The sequence below is a fragment of the Delphinapterus leucas genome, chromosome 20 (assembly GCF_059928025.1).
Source record: "Delphinapterus leucas isolate spDelLeu-1000000601 "Yukka" chromosome 20, BTC_Dleu_Yukka2, whole genome shotgun sequence".
Taxonomy (NCBI): Eukaryota; Metazoa; Chordata; class Mammalia; order Artiodactyla; family Monodontidae; genus Delphinapterus; species Delphinapterus leucas.
In genome coordinates, this window is record NC_143148.1 from 51,452,242 (window position 1) to 51,467,158 (window position 14,917).

Here is a 14,917-nt window from a genome sequence, read left to right on the forward strand (position 1 = left end):
AACTTAGAACCTGCTTGTTATTGTCATGCCTGCTTTGAGAAGTTGTGGATATGATACATGTGTTTGGATGGAATGGTAGATCCGACGGCTCCGTATCTTTTTATATCATAATTTCATAATCCCCACTAGAGAAACAGAAGTTGAAAGGGATCACTTGTTTTTCTCAATGTCAAATAGCTCCACAGTTTTTTTAAAAAATTAAGCAACATTAATTGAATGCTCACTGGGCCTTGTGCTAAGTGCTTTTCATGTGACTTCTAATCTCCCAACCACTATTATTACCCTCACTATTATTATCCACCACCTTTATAATGGTGAAGAAACTGAGGCTCAGAGAGGTTAAGTAATTGGTGGAGTGTCACACAGCCAGTCATTGACAGAGTACTTAGTAGCACCATGACTGTTTCCCAGGACTGTGTTGTATGTGAGTCGATGGTACGTCGAAGGACGTGTGTTTCATTTTTCTAGGAAGGACACTGTCTTATTCATGTGTTCTTCATGCCTAGCGAGAGTGCCAGGCATACAGGAGACATATCATACAATCTGTTAAAAGAAAGAAAGGCATGAAAAAGAAACAGTCATTCACAAATGTTTCTCGGTGTGCACTGGAGGTGGGCACCGAGGTTTGAGAGGGCTGAGGCTTCTACGTACTGGGGGCCAGCTTTAGGAGAGAGTAAAACATTTGGTACATAATCTTGGAAGGAGCCCCTGGTCACGAGGGGCTCTGAAGGTTGCTCTTCACGGTTGCACCAAGGCCGAAATTTCACAGCACCGAGTTGGAGATGGCCTCTCATCCATGTCAGTGATTGTGTTTGACTCCTTCATTTTACTGTTGTTTTTTTTTTTCCCACGCACTCCAGTATGAAAGCTCCTTCTACCATTTTTGATTTGGCCTTGAAGTCATTTGAAAAACACTCTGTGTTTATGCATGTCGCCTTCAGTGAGTGAGGCCAGCCCCCGGAAGTGTGCCTCTGCTTCCAGGCAAGTCCTCCATCCCCAAAAGCACGCTCTGACACGGGAGACTTTGAAAATGCTTTCCTTTCTGCCCACATCTGGGTAGATTTTTTTTTTTTTCCAGTAGTTTCTTAATGGTCTTTAGCAAAGGAAGTAAGTGACACTGATCAGTGAAGGTGGACAGTAAGATTTATAATGTATTTGTGGTAGCTGATTGCCAACAGAACTGGCCTCTCCCAGCGGTGCTGTACGCAGACTCAGAAAATCAATAGGGATTAACCTCTGACCCCCTTCACATACTTACACTGTGGGCTGCATCACTTACCAATATTTCATCTGCTTCACTTAGCTGCTGTTACTTACTCAATAATGTGTGGCCGATCTCGCAAGATACTAATTAAAATTTTAAAATGCAGCATCACTTGAAGCTGTGATGAAATATCATACCTTTGGAAATCAGGGTCCTTTTGGTTTATTTATTAAACTCACATTAATTAGCCTTCATTAAAAAAAACTGGGAAAGGAGAGAGCTGAAACTTGAGGGTTTGCTTGGCTCACAACTCCACCCCCCCCTTGTGGTTAACAGTGGGGGGACCTCTGTGGCTCTAACAGGACAGGTGTCCCCTGGTGTCTTAGTTGGAACATGAGCCCCCTTTCAGGAAAATTGCTAATCTCACCTTTTTTCTTTTCTGTTAAAGGGGCATTTATAGATACATAGATAATGTGGTACCTTGCAGTGAAATGAACCCAATGAATCATTTTTTAAGGAATCAAAATTAACTTTAATATACAGTCTGTTTGCAAAAGTATGCAAAAGTGTGTAAACATATGTTTGTATGACCTGCCCTTACTTATTATTACTGCATGATGGGAAAAGAGCACAGTTTGTAGCAGTGTACTTTTTTTTTTTTTTAACATTTCCCTTTAAGCTTTGGCATATATTACAGGTCTCTACATTTGTCTTAAAAATGGAAATTGTTGTAGATTTCCTTCATCCATGTCCCTTTTGTTCCCAGATTTTTTTTTTTTTTTGCAAGTATACCTATTCCCCAGAGTTTACTTACAGTTTCCTATTGATCCAGCAGCTGGTATTTGAATTGGTCGATGTGCTCTGTAAGTTGTTTAAGATACCCTACCTGAGCTATTAGTTTAAATAATGTATTCATAAATTGATTAATCATTACAGTAAGACTTATTAGCTGCATTTATATCTGCGTGTTATCCACAATTGACTTGTAGTCTAATAATCACGCATACTTAAGCAGAAATTGGGCTTTACATTAGAACTTAATAATTATTGAGGTGGAAAGCAGGAGTATTTGCATGTAGCAGTTGAGTGGATGCAGGGCTTTAAAGGTTGGGCTCACTGAGCAGATTGTTACTTTTACATTTCCTAGGTAAAATAGATAGTTCTTCCCCCTGCGCCCCCCGCTGGAATGAAATATAGGAAGTGGACCAAATTCTGTCAGCCTCAAAGAAGTGATGGAGTTTGCCGAAGCTGTCCCGGCATCACGGTTCTGGAACATGGATGGGTGTGGAGGGAGGAGAATCGGGAGGGATGATGCCTTTGCTGCCATTTCTCTAAAAGCTACCTCATGGGAGGCCTGGGGATCTTTCCACTGGGTTTTCAGGGTGTACACACACTGTGAAGCTCATACACCTGGGAAGACACTCCCGCTCTGACCTCCAGTGAGGCCGACACACCCAGTACAGATGTGCGAAGCAACAGCGTGGTGAGGCTGCCTGGGAACCCGGCCTGCCCCACGAAACACCCTGGGACCACCGCGGAAAGACCTTCCATGCGGACTCCCATGCGGAAAGGAAACAGCTGAGTTGCATACAGGGCTCTGAGGGCTACGTGCACTTTTTTTCATTAGTAAACTCTTTTTAAGGGCAGTTTTAGGCTGACAGCAAAACTGAGCAGAAAGTACAGAGTTCCTTATCGCCTAGTCCCCACGCACACGCAACGTCCCCCAGCTCCGCACTTACCGTCAAACTGTGTTTCAGTTAAAACAGTCTTTCTGGTGGTGGATGTCAAATGACGGCTTTGCGTGGGTCCTGCCCAATGCGGCGATTTTGGACTCCTCGGGAAGTGCCTTTTCAAGTTTCTTCCTGGGGGCGGGGAACCCTCAGGCTCTTTCCGCTTCATCCTCCCTGGGATCCAAAGCCCCTTCCCCCCCCCCCCCCCCCGCCTGGAAAAGTGGAAAGTCATTTTTCTACAACATAAACCCCCCCAACCATTTGACAACCTGCTAAATTCACCTACCCTGTGTTCTGGGGTGACGGGGCGGGGTGGAGCGTGTGTTTGTTCAGCTGCCCTGAAAGCGCGCTGCCCATCGCGGGAAGGACATCTGCTCACAGGTGAGCAGTTGCACTGCTGATCTGGGGCTGCAGCTTGGTTGGGGTGCTGGGATGCTGGCTCCACATAGAAGAGCAGGTTGCCGGGCCCCGTCTCCGAGGCTCCCTCTCCCCAGCGTGCAGCTCCATCCATTACTGAGCGGAAACCTACTTTTCTCCGCTGTTCCTCCCCGAGCTTCTTTTGCCAACCTTCTTCAGAATGTCAGCATGGATCATTTTTCCACAGAGGCCCAACGGGCCGGCCAGGAAGCCTCAGCGGATACGTTATTTACAGTGTTTAATTTTCACCGTACAGATTTATTAAACTTCTTGGTTACCTAGGAGTCCACGTAGCTGCCGCAAAGAGTTTGCTAAACTTGGAACAATAGATGTTTTGTTGGAAAACAAAATCCCTTTGTGCCTGCCACTGCAGTCCCAGTGGTGCCTTCGTGTGTGTGTGTGTGTGTGTGTGTGTGTGTGTGTGTCTGTATGTGTGTGTGTGTGTTTGTGTGTGTGTGTGTTGCGGAGGGTGGTATGCTGCTGGATGGTTAACTACCAGCTCTCGGGGAGGGCAACAGGTTCCGATTCATGGTGTTTCCTGATTATTGCAGTATCCATGCTCACACCATGGCCAGCAGGAAGTTAGGAAACATGGAGTTGGGATGGGATGTGCAGTCCCATACCATTCTATATATACTGAAAATATATTTATCATTATCTGTTTATTGGGTTGGCTCAAAAGTTCATTTGGTTAGTGAATACATTGTTCAATAAAGTTCTTTGTGAAAATGAAAAATGTCTTTTACTGTTACTGAAAACTGAACGAACTTTTGGGCCAATCCAATGTATCCTAGATAAATACTGGGTATTTCTTCAAGTGGAATGTATGTAATATCTCCACTGTATGCAGTGGAAATACACATAAATGACCTTGAGGACACGGATAATATGCTAAAATTATTAGCATACTAAAAATTGTGTGAAAATTTGAGTAAATTTAGTATAAAGCTTTCAGTGAAAAATGGGATGTACAAGTCCATACCATTTTATATATATTAAAACTACATATATATTATATGTTTATATCATATAGTACCTGTATATATAATACTTCCACTCTGCAGACACATTATAAATAGACATGTAAATGACCTCAAGCATAGATAATATGCTAAACTTTTTAGCGTACTAAAGATTGTAGTAAAAATTTTAGTATTATAAACATACTAAAATTATTCAGAGGTATTAGATTTTGAGTCTCTCTTACCTTTGTGTTTTTTTCCTGTAGCTTATTTAATCACGAGCTGATATAATTTAATGTTGAGCAGTGGGTGTGTCCAGCAGCCAGCTCATAGGATTCTTGGAAATTTAGCTCCCTTGAGTCGGTCACAGCAGGGTGCGGCCGCACCACTGTGTGTGTCTGATTGCCTGCCAGTTTCAGATTGCATCCTGTGTTCAGATGAAGACCATGGTCTATTCCCAATTCAGTCTTATTCCTAACAGGACATCCCTGTGCAATTTCCCACTGGGGTGTGATGAGCCTGTTGGCAGGCCGCTAAGTGTCCTCGACAGCAAGCAGACACATGTACCCTGGCTGGGATAAGGATGACAGTGTTTTGCCAGAAGCTATAACGAGATGATTCTGTAACAACAGCATGGTGACACCAGACTCTGTTTTGCAATTTTCTTCAATATTTATGCTGGATAAATAATTTATCTTTTTTTCAGTTTTTTTTTTTTTTCATCTCTAGCATGTTGATATAGACAGGTGCTAGGTTTTCCTGAATGACTAAAGCAAGGATTTGGTTATTTCCGCCACCACTGAAAAGAAAGAAGATGCATCGGCAGAGTTGAGCTTCTGGGAATTGTTTCCACAGCCCCACATCCCATCTGCTAATACGGACTAATGAGATCTGTTAGGATCTGTTAGGATCTGCCCCCACTTTTGAAGTGAGTCACTCACTGAAGTGACACTTTTGCATGTCATTATATCATCAGGACCGTCATACGCCGAGGGTTTTGAACACTCTAAAGTCATGGCCCCCTGGTTGTCTGTTTGGGACTTATTGTAGGCATTCCTTCTAGTCCGGGGTTTCTTAACCCAGGAACTGTTGGCATTTGGTGCTGGATCATTCTTTGTTGTGAGGCTCTGTCCTGTGTGTTGGACATAAGATGTTTAGCAGCATCCCTGGCCTAGATCCATTGGATGGAGTAGCAACCCCTATACCCAAGAGGGGATAATGAAAAAAAAAGTATCCAAATACTGTTAGATGCCCTTGGAGGGGCAAAATTGCCTCGGGGTTGAGAACCAGCATTCTAGAGCCACAGTTCTTAACCACTTAAAAGTACAGGAAAGGAAAAATAGAGGTCCTCTTGTTGTATTTAACCCTCTCTTTACCTGGCTTCTAGGGACATCCAGTCCCCCAAAACGCTGGAATTGGGAATAAGGCATCCTTATGTCACCAGATCAATTTCTGCCCAGGGGACCTAGCCAGGACGGAGTGGAGCAGTATTTTTACCCAAGGACCACTCTCCCACATCTGCTGGGCTCCTGAGGAAGTAATGCATCAGAAACGGGGTCTCTAGAGTGGGTGGGGCTGGGCCTTTTCTTCTTTCTCTGACTGTTGCTTGCTGTGGTCACAGGCTCGTTTCTTACCTGTAGGGCAGGTGGGTATCTCACTGGGGCCTGGGCAGCATGCCTTGTGGAAGACTTGAAAGGTTCCTGCTACCCTTGGCTGGGGATGGAGGCGATGTGAGAGATGGTTCTTTATTCAGAGGAAGTTCTTTATCCTGACGGCCTTTAAGGTGACATAGTCGGAACAGATAGTGCAGGATGAATTTCAGGATCGCTCTGTGGACGTTCCACGGTCCCTCCCATCAATGAAGCACGTTTTGCCCAGCTCACCTCTAGGGGCCCTTTGTATCCAGTCTAGGTGAAGGGCACCCCCTGGAATGTGTATCATGTTTAACCTGCACAGCGCTACACCTGAGCCCTTTTTTTTTTTTTCTCAGGCCCAAGAGGGCTGAGAGGGAGCTTTTTCTGAGTTTTCCCCTACAGTCATGGGGCTCTCTGACTTTTCAGCCGGGTCTGGCTTTGTGACCTCCGAGCGTGATCAGATTGATCCCCTGCTGGCCTCACCTTGCCCCTGGGCCCTAAGATAGCTGATCCCAGGGCCTTCAGAGCTGCTGCAGTGGGCGATGTCGGTGTTCTCTGAGAGCAAGTGAGGTGGCATAAGCTGAGACAGCAAGTGAGGTGGAAGGAGGTGGGCTGTGAGTCAGGCAGAACTGGAATGTTCTTTCTGGGCCACCTAGGGACTGTGTGACCCTGGGACAGTTGACTTCACCTCTCTGAACCTTAGTTTCCTTGCCTGCTGAAGGGACGTAGTGGTATCTCCATGGCAGAGTTGCGGGCTGTTCAGATTAAATAATGACCACTGAGCGTCTTTCTTAGCTCAGTGGCAGAGCAGGCCTCCAGTAAGCTCCATCTGCGCTTACTGTCCTCTTATCTTAATGCCATTGAGGTCATCCGCTCAAATAATGGCCCTCGGCTGCCTTGTCCCCTCCTGCCTGGAGGACATGAAAGTGCCCAGTCTCCCCGAAGTGCCTGATCCTACAGGAGTGGGCCCTTTTAGAAACGGCTAAGGAGATCAGTCGTTATCTGCTTACCGTTCTGGCCGAGCCGAGATTTCATGCTCCTTACCAGCAGATCAATAGTGAAGGCACATTCTGTGAAATTTTATGTAGGCGTCATTAATCTCCCCCAGCCTCAGTTTCCCTGTCTTCGAAGTGAGTCTAAGCAGGGTGATAACGAAATGTTAGGTCAAGTGAAGTGGTCGGTCAGACACCAAGATCCCACATTCTCTCCATAGCCGCAGGCCAGGTTCACGTTTGACTTGGAATAACTAACTGACGACATGGAGGACTTGCTCTCTCCTTACTCGGCTGAAGCTCTCATTCTGTGTCCCTGATAACATACCTTTCAGTGTCTACAAAATGCCCTTGGAGACAAAACCATAGGAATATTCGTGATCTCTTTTTTTTTTCTAATGACTTTTTCACAGTGCGACTTAAATTCTCATTCCTTCCTTAGAAGAAGTTTTCACATATGTATGTGTGCTTGTGTTTAATGTGCATTATACATGTTGGAATGTCGCCGTTTGAATTTGGACAGGCCTTGTATTTCCAGAACGTTCTAACTCTGGTTCTTTGTGATCTCCTAGTCTTTGCTCTCCATAGGATGAAAATGACCTTGGGCTGAACATCCAAGCCATGGCTTGTAATGTTGGGCAGGTGCCATTTTGGGGTCTCGGCAGTGGTCGAAGGGGAGTTTGGAAATCCTCAGACCCGGTTGTCTGGTATCTGAGACCACGGTTCTGGTTGGAACACTTGTCCGTAAAGCTGCTGATAACCAAAGGGTGTATCACTGGTGTGGGTAACAGTTGTCGGAGGAGGGGGGCGGCAGAGAGTCGGATGACTTCAGTGTTTATATTCCACTGGGGTGAGCTCTAACAAAGACCCGTCATTTCCCAGAGAACCAACTCCTTTAAAAGAACATCTGTTGAAACTGACAATTTATGTTCTTCTTAAAATACGGAGCGACATAATTAACCCTCTGGGGAGACTAATATTAGTTTATTAGAGACAATTTCTAGTTCTGTTTATTTTTACACTAAACGATTTGTTCAGATCGGGGGAAAAATTTTTTTTGTAGTTGCGGGGTGGGTTCGCGTTTTTTTTAGGGTTGCTCGACTTTTCCTAATCAAGGACACACAAGGTGAATAGGTGATAGTATAGGGTTATGACTGATCATCCATCATGAAGCAATAGAAGCGTCCTGGAAGGGCTCGAAATTGTTTGGCCTGGGAATAATTTGGCATTGTATTAACTTTCGGGTATGATTAGCTGCTTTTACCGTGACGTAATCAGTTACTGATGTGCGTGCGCTTGTATTTACGTGGTCCCCTCTGTCTTCTGTCACTGCACAAGGCTCCTTTTGGCCCTCACCATTGGTGGCATTCTCCTGTGTTCCTTGTCTTAGGCCCTGTAAGCGGATTTACAGTCTGCCCAAGAAGAACAGGAACGCTCATTTGTTTCCAGCGTTGGGCTGATTTCTGACTTCTGGTTTGTCGTAGGACAGAGGATAGGAAAGCCAGGGACTTTTGACCTCGCGCAGAGGCCAAATGGAACGTGGGTCCCTCTCATCGCTGAAATGCCCGTCTTTCAATTGCAGAGCACGCCCACTTGACCATCCAGCCATCTTGCCCTCCGTTCTGTATCCTGCAGCAAACCAAGTCCACTCCTGTCTTCCCCTTGGTGCCTCTTCCAATGTGGGGATTCCCTTGCCATGCAACGCTCCACTCCTTCTCTCCTCCAGACTGAGCGCCCAGTTAGCGAGCAAAATGGCTCTGAGAACCTTACCCATTGCCATTTGCTCTACTGCAAAACAGGACTCATGAGCAGGGGAGCTATTCAAATATAACTAGCAATGAGCTCCTGCGGAAGGGTCACGGTGAGCTCCTCGGCTTGGCTCACAGGCCCCTGACCTGGCCCGGTCGACCGCTCTGGCCTCCTTCCCTCCCACTTCCCCTCCTGGAGCAACTTCGTGCTTCAGCCAACCCGAACTGAGCTCACCGGGCTGAACCCTCGGTGCCAGCTGTGCCATCTCCCCGAGCTCCCCCTCCCGTCCTGGGCTTACCGGTCTGTCGGCAAACTGCTCTTCATCCTTCAAAACCCAGGTCTTGGCGTCACCTCTTCCATGAAGCCTTCCCAGACCTCTACTCACCTAGACAACGTCACCTCCTCCCTTGATGCCACGGGTGCTTCTGTATCATGATTGTTCAGTTACACAGCCATTGTTCCCATTGGATGGCATGCTTCTTGGGGAAAAGAACCAAGTTTTATTCCATTTCTAACCCAGGCCTGGCACCTAATAGGTGAACAGTGGTTGCATGTAATTCTCCCCCTCCCCTCTTGCTGGCCTGTATTTAACATCTAACGGCATTCAGTGTCTTGCTTTTGGATGAAGTATGAGAGGGTACATTGCATGTGTGTGGGAGAGATTACAAAATCCAGTCACACTGCAAATCGCTGACGCACACCTGAAGTTTCTTTGTTTGCAAGCTGGAGGATGTGAGCTGAACTTGAAACCCCTGGAAAACCCGAGCCTAAGAAGCTGTTCTGAGTAACAGTCATGTGAGGCTGGGGGGTGGCGGGTAACAGATGCCTCTGGGGACCCAGTGTCACCTGCCACCATTGTGCCTCCTTTCCATCCGCCTCCTCCCTCAGTTACCTGCATCGAGATTCTGTAGCCCACGGGGCTGCTCATCAATATCTTCACCTGGCTTTCTCCTAGCTACTGAAATGTCTCAAGCAGAGTGGGGGACACCCCTCTAAGAATGCAGAGTAGGACGTGTGGGGTGCACTTGGCGGTCGTTCTCGAGATTTCTGAAACTTGTCCTTCTCCCCTGAAGGTCCCTGGCTGGCTGCTTTCATGTCGTGATTAGATGAACAGCCAGAAGATAGGTGGCATTTCAACAGCGAGTACAGCAGATGGTCCCATCAGGTGACAGTGATGTGTGTACAGCTGATAGGGAGTTGAGGGGGAGGCTTGAGCCAAAGGCCAGTAGAGATTGAATGAGGGCTGTGTTATCAGCCCCACAATCACGAAGGACACGTGTGCATGCGCACCTGTGTGTGTCTCCAAACTGAGTTACTTATGTTTTCTCTCTAGACAGTGGGCATGTTGACCCATGACACGGTCCACTGGAGGGTCCACCTCAGTGACCCTTTAGCAGTTAAGCCCATTCCTCTGACTTCATAGCCGCACTTTTATCATCATGTGTAAAGCCCACCACACGCTGTGTTGGAATCAAACATGTTCAACATCCAACCCATATTGGATGGATTGTGTATCACATCAGACACTTTGCTACGTCTGTCTGGAACCTTGGCAGTGACCAAGACATGATCTCTGACCTTGGGAAGAGAGCCCAGGGCCTGCCACTGGGAGGTATTTACAGAGTCCATGTTTCCCTTCCCTCCCAAGGGAGACTGGGTTTGTGCGGAAATTTTCTATATGTATTTTGGGCTAAGGGAAGTTTTATTGGGGTGCTTCTGTGCCCCGAATAATTTGCAGCAACCTAGAGTTATAATTCAGGGAATAAGTGGCTCCGAGAGAATGTGCAACACCATATCCAGATGTGTGTTTTCCCTTCATCTGTAGCCTTTTGACAAATTACCAGGAGCTTTATCCCTGTTATACTGTTTACTTGTGCACCATAAGTATGGGAATGGTGAGTACCGGCATGCGTGCATCTACTCCCAAGTCCTTTAACCGTGACAGACATCACTAATCAATCAGAATCATGCTTGGCCCATGACTCTAAGTGTCTCTGACTAATCATCTGGGGTCAGTGTGGGAGATACTCTTTATCTACCATCCTCACAAAGTGATATTTTGATGGAAGCATCATAGTCCTTCCTGCAGAGTCAGACTGGCCTCTTGCGTAGCAGTCACACCTTTGGGAGTCTTAGTAATGTTTTGCTGTCACAGCTGGGCCCTCCTCCTGGCAGATGGCTGGGAAAACTTCAAGCCAGTTACCTAAAGGAATGATCTATGTTTCCGAGTTCCATTGTCTGCTCGGGCCTCACCCTCATTCTCCAACGGTAAGCTGGAGCTGCATAAGAAAATGTCCTCCGTTAAGAATTTGGGTATTAAGACAGGTGGTTAGCATTGTTGTGGTCTAGAAGCATTTCCTGGAACAGAGAGGAAGATCCATTGCAGTGGCAGTTTGACCAAAGTTGATTGGATATATGATTTGACTTGTGCACACACAGTTTCAGGAACATAGCTGTTGCATCAAGCTGTGTCCACTTGTGTGAGTAATTAATGTGTTTCTGTTAGTCCCTCTTACAGCAGAGTGGAACAATTGCATTTGGTCATTCTAGGCCCCTAGAGTGTCAGGTGGGTTATTTGTAATATCTTCAGGGTGTTTAAAGAGAGTCATTCTTTACAAGTTCTGATTGATGACATAACACTGAAAACAACATAATAAATATAGCTAATACCTATATAGAATAGCACTTGGCGTGCACTTACATGTATATATAACCATGGCACTCTTTCTGCGTACTTTACATAAACAAACACCTCAAGACAATCTTATCCTCATTTAAAATTTTTTTAAAATTCATTTATTTTTGGCCGAGTTGGGTCTTTGTTGCTGCACGCGGGCTTTCTCTAGTTGCGACGAGCAGGGGCTACTCTTTGTTGCGGTGCACGGGCTTCTCACTGTGGTGGCTTCTCTTGCTGCAGAGCATGGTCTCTAGGCACGCAGACTCAGTAGCTGTGACTTGCAGGCTCTAGAGTGTGGGCTTAGTAGTTGTGGCTCACGGGCCTAGTTGCTCCGTGGCGTGGGGGATCTTCCCGGACCAGGGATTGAACCCGTGTCCCCTGCATTGGCAGGTGAATTCTTAACCACTGTGCCACCAGGGAAGCCCCTTATCCTCATTTCAGATGTGAGAAAACCGAGACACATAGAAGATAAGTAACCAGGCCAGGTGCATAGAGCTGAAATAGTTGTCTGAACCTTTGAAGTGTGTGTTCTTACCCACTGCATGATATGGGATCATCTGAAAATTTCTCTCCATTCGGATCGATTAATGCTAACACTTCTTTCCTAAGCAGGGCAAGGATTCCAGTCTTTTATGATGATTGGAAGGTAACGGAGTTGGGAACCAGAGCCTTAGAGGAGGCCTGGATCTCAAGGCGGTGTCTTTGCTTTTTCATCTTGGGCAGGTCGATAAACAAACATGAAACAAACACAAAGCAACAAACACACAAAAGAACATAAAACCAGCAAAAATCAGTTTCATGCCTCTTGTAAAATCCTCTTGTCCGGCAGCACTCCAAAGACCTTTCTGATGCAAAGGCCAGGCGTCTCTGGTGGAGACTCACGCATGTGTTTTTGTGGGAAGCACCCCATCTCCTGCGTCTGCATGGTTGCCACTTAATGGACTGCACATCAGTGGCTTTTGGAGGAAAAGAAATTTAAGGCTTGGCCATCGGTCCCTGAGTCAGCACACTGAACTTTTGGTCAATTAGCTCCTCCCCCCATCTTTACGGTATGGCCTTTCCTGTAATTACAGTCCAGATCCTGTAGCCGGAGGAAGGCCTGTCAGTGGAGTAAGAGGCTGATGTCCATTGCAGGGTGACAGCTGGTTCTGAGGGCTTTAGGCCTGTCCTCTGAGAGGCTTGTTATTTCCTCCCTAGCTGCTTTACCCCACCCCATTTGCCACCATCGTATGGATGGAGGCCTCTTATTCCGTGGCTGAGCCTGGGGGTCAGGGCTCTCAGACATGACATACTGCAAAGTAGAGATGTTTCATTGATTTGTCTTGTTTTTAATTAAGAATCATTTTTAAAATATGCATCTGTGTAGACATAGGAAAAGATCTAGGAAGATGTGTGGCAGACAGTTTATCAGGCATTCCCCCCCCGGCGGGGGGGTAGGTTTGGGTAGGAAGCTATGGGAAAAGAATCATGTTTTAGCTTAGACCAACCTGTACTTGATTTTCTTTCTCTTTATTTTTCAATAACCATAAATTACTCTTACTATTTCAAATGACTATGTCATCAAAGAATCACAGTCAATAAACTTATTTCTAATTATCAGAAATTCCCTAAGACAGGAAAATTTTATTTTTTAATTTTTTTAAAAGACATATGTAGTTTATTTCAATACCACGTTGTATTTATTGAGTACATGTTTCTGGTTATTATTCTAATTATTAATTCATTTCATTTCCCTACGACATACTGATCACACAGTATTACGTGTCCATTCTTATAAGTAAGAAAACTGAGTTCTGAAAAATGTTAAAACAAAACAAAACAGTATAAGTTTGGATCTTTTTCAGATTTAAGTCGTTAGTTCTTTTTTCAAGATGTATGATTTTTTATGGTTATTTTTAGAGGATTATCTGTGATCCTTATGTTGTAGGATTGTGATGAACCCATCCATGTTGGTTCAGGCGCCAGCTCCGTCAAAGACAGGAAGGTTTTAGATGGAACACCATGAAGTCTTCTGAACACTTGACAGGGTGCCTGAATCTGCTTTTCACTTTTGCTCTTGGAATTTTGGTCCAAGTAGAGCTCATCCCTCTTTTGGACTGTTTTTCCACCTGGTGTTAACTTTGCTTCACTGGCCGCCCTTGTCCCGCAGCCCCCTCTGGTTTTCTTCCGCTTCCCTGACTCCCCAGTCTTGTCCCCCGTCCCTGTCACGCCTTCTGTGAGCTTGAAGCGCCATCTCTCTCCTCCGGAGGGAGGAACCCTGCCGCCCCCCATTCATTCTTCATCTCCCTGTGGCTTAAAAAAGTCAAGCACATGTTTGGAGTCATCGCCGGTGTTCTGCCTTCTTAAAGCTCTAAACAAATGGAGAAGATGTCCTTGTGGAATGTAGCCCGAGGGGAGAATTCCGTGTCTATGATGACCCGAAGGTGGGATTTAAGGGAGGAACCCACGTCCTGTGGGTCTGTCCAGCTAACTCAGCCACTGTAAGAGGTGTCCGTGCCGCTCCAGGACCCTTGCGTGTCCCCGGGTGTGTGGTGGTAAATGGGCTGCTCCAGCCCGCTTGCTTTTTGTGCATGCGGTCGCGGAAGGTAAGGATGTGCTTTGCACACCCCAAGCTGCTGGCCTGCTTCTAACAGAGGCCCGTTTGGACCGTATCGCTGACAACTAGCTTTGTTGTTATGAGTTTGTGATTGCTGCAGCCTGGGGGGTGGGAGGTTCGGTGAGGGCCAGGGCTCGAGACGTGAACAGGTCGCTCCAGCCTCCCTGTGACACGTTTCCCCAGGCCATCTGCACGGAAGGAGAGAGGTCGCTGCTGAAGACACATCACTCATCTGTTCTCTCTCGTCAGCCTCTGTCAAACCTTCCAGAAGGAGAATGAAACGCTCAGAAATCAAGGAAGTTAACTTTTGCCAAGAATGATGTCAGTAGCAAACTCTGGAAGGAGGCACGGTCAGGAATGTTTCTCCGGGGAGCCACGGGGGTATCAGATGCTGAGGCCCGAAACCCTCTGTGTACGCCTTTGGCCTCAGCGTAAAATAACTGGTAACCCTCTGATAGATATGTTTCTACTCAGGCCTGTAGCTGCAGGGGGGCGGGGGTGGTGGTGGACGTATGTGCACACTGGGAAATTGGACCAAACGATTCCATAACCGTATGGATCCACACAAAAGACCCACCTTTTGCACCGCTAGCAGGTTTTCTTTCGATATCATTCAGAATTTGTTCCTTTCCAAGATATTTTCATTTCTTTTTAGACTTTATTCTTTTTTTTTTTTTTTGCGGCACGCGGGCCTCTCACTGTTGTGGCCTCTCCCGTTGCGGAGCACAGGCTCCGGACGCGCAGGCTCAGCGGCCATGGCTCATGGGCCTAGCTGCTCCGCGGCATGTAGGATCTTCCTGGACCGGGGCACGAACCCGTGTCCCCTGCATCGGCAGGCGGACTCTCAACCACTGCGCCACCAGGGAAACCCTAGACTTTATTCTTTTAGAGCTGTTTTCAGGCCACGACAAGATCGAGTGGGAGGTACAGAGATTTCCCGTATACTTCCTGCTCCA

At 46.5% G+C, this 14,917-nt stretch overlaps 1 protein-coding gene across 6 annotated transcripts in view; it reads left to right on the top strand.

Moving 5' to 3' along the window:
• WWOX (WW domain containing oxidoreductase) overlaps positions 1-14,917 on the top strand; it is a 982,828-nt gene that overhangs the window by 327,069 nt on the left and 640,842 nt on the right. Inside the window, exon 8 of one of the 6 annotated variants that reach the window (XM_022583121.3) lies at positions 1-14,917. This exon is cut by the window's left edge and continues 38,416 nt beyond it; it is cut by the window's right edge and continues 36,683 nt beyond it. The exons of the other annotated variants lie outside the window; for them this stretch is intronic. The gene's annotated coding sequence lies outside the window, so the exon portion shown is untranslated. 6 annotated transcript variants of the gene reach the window in all.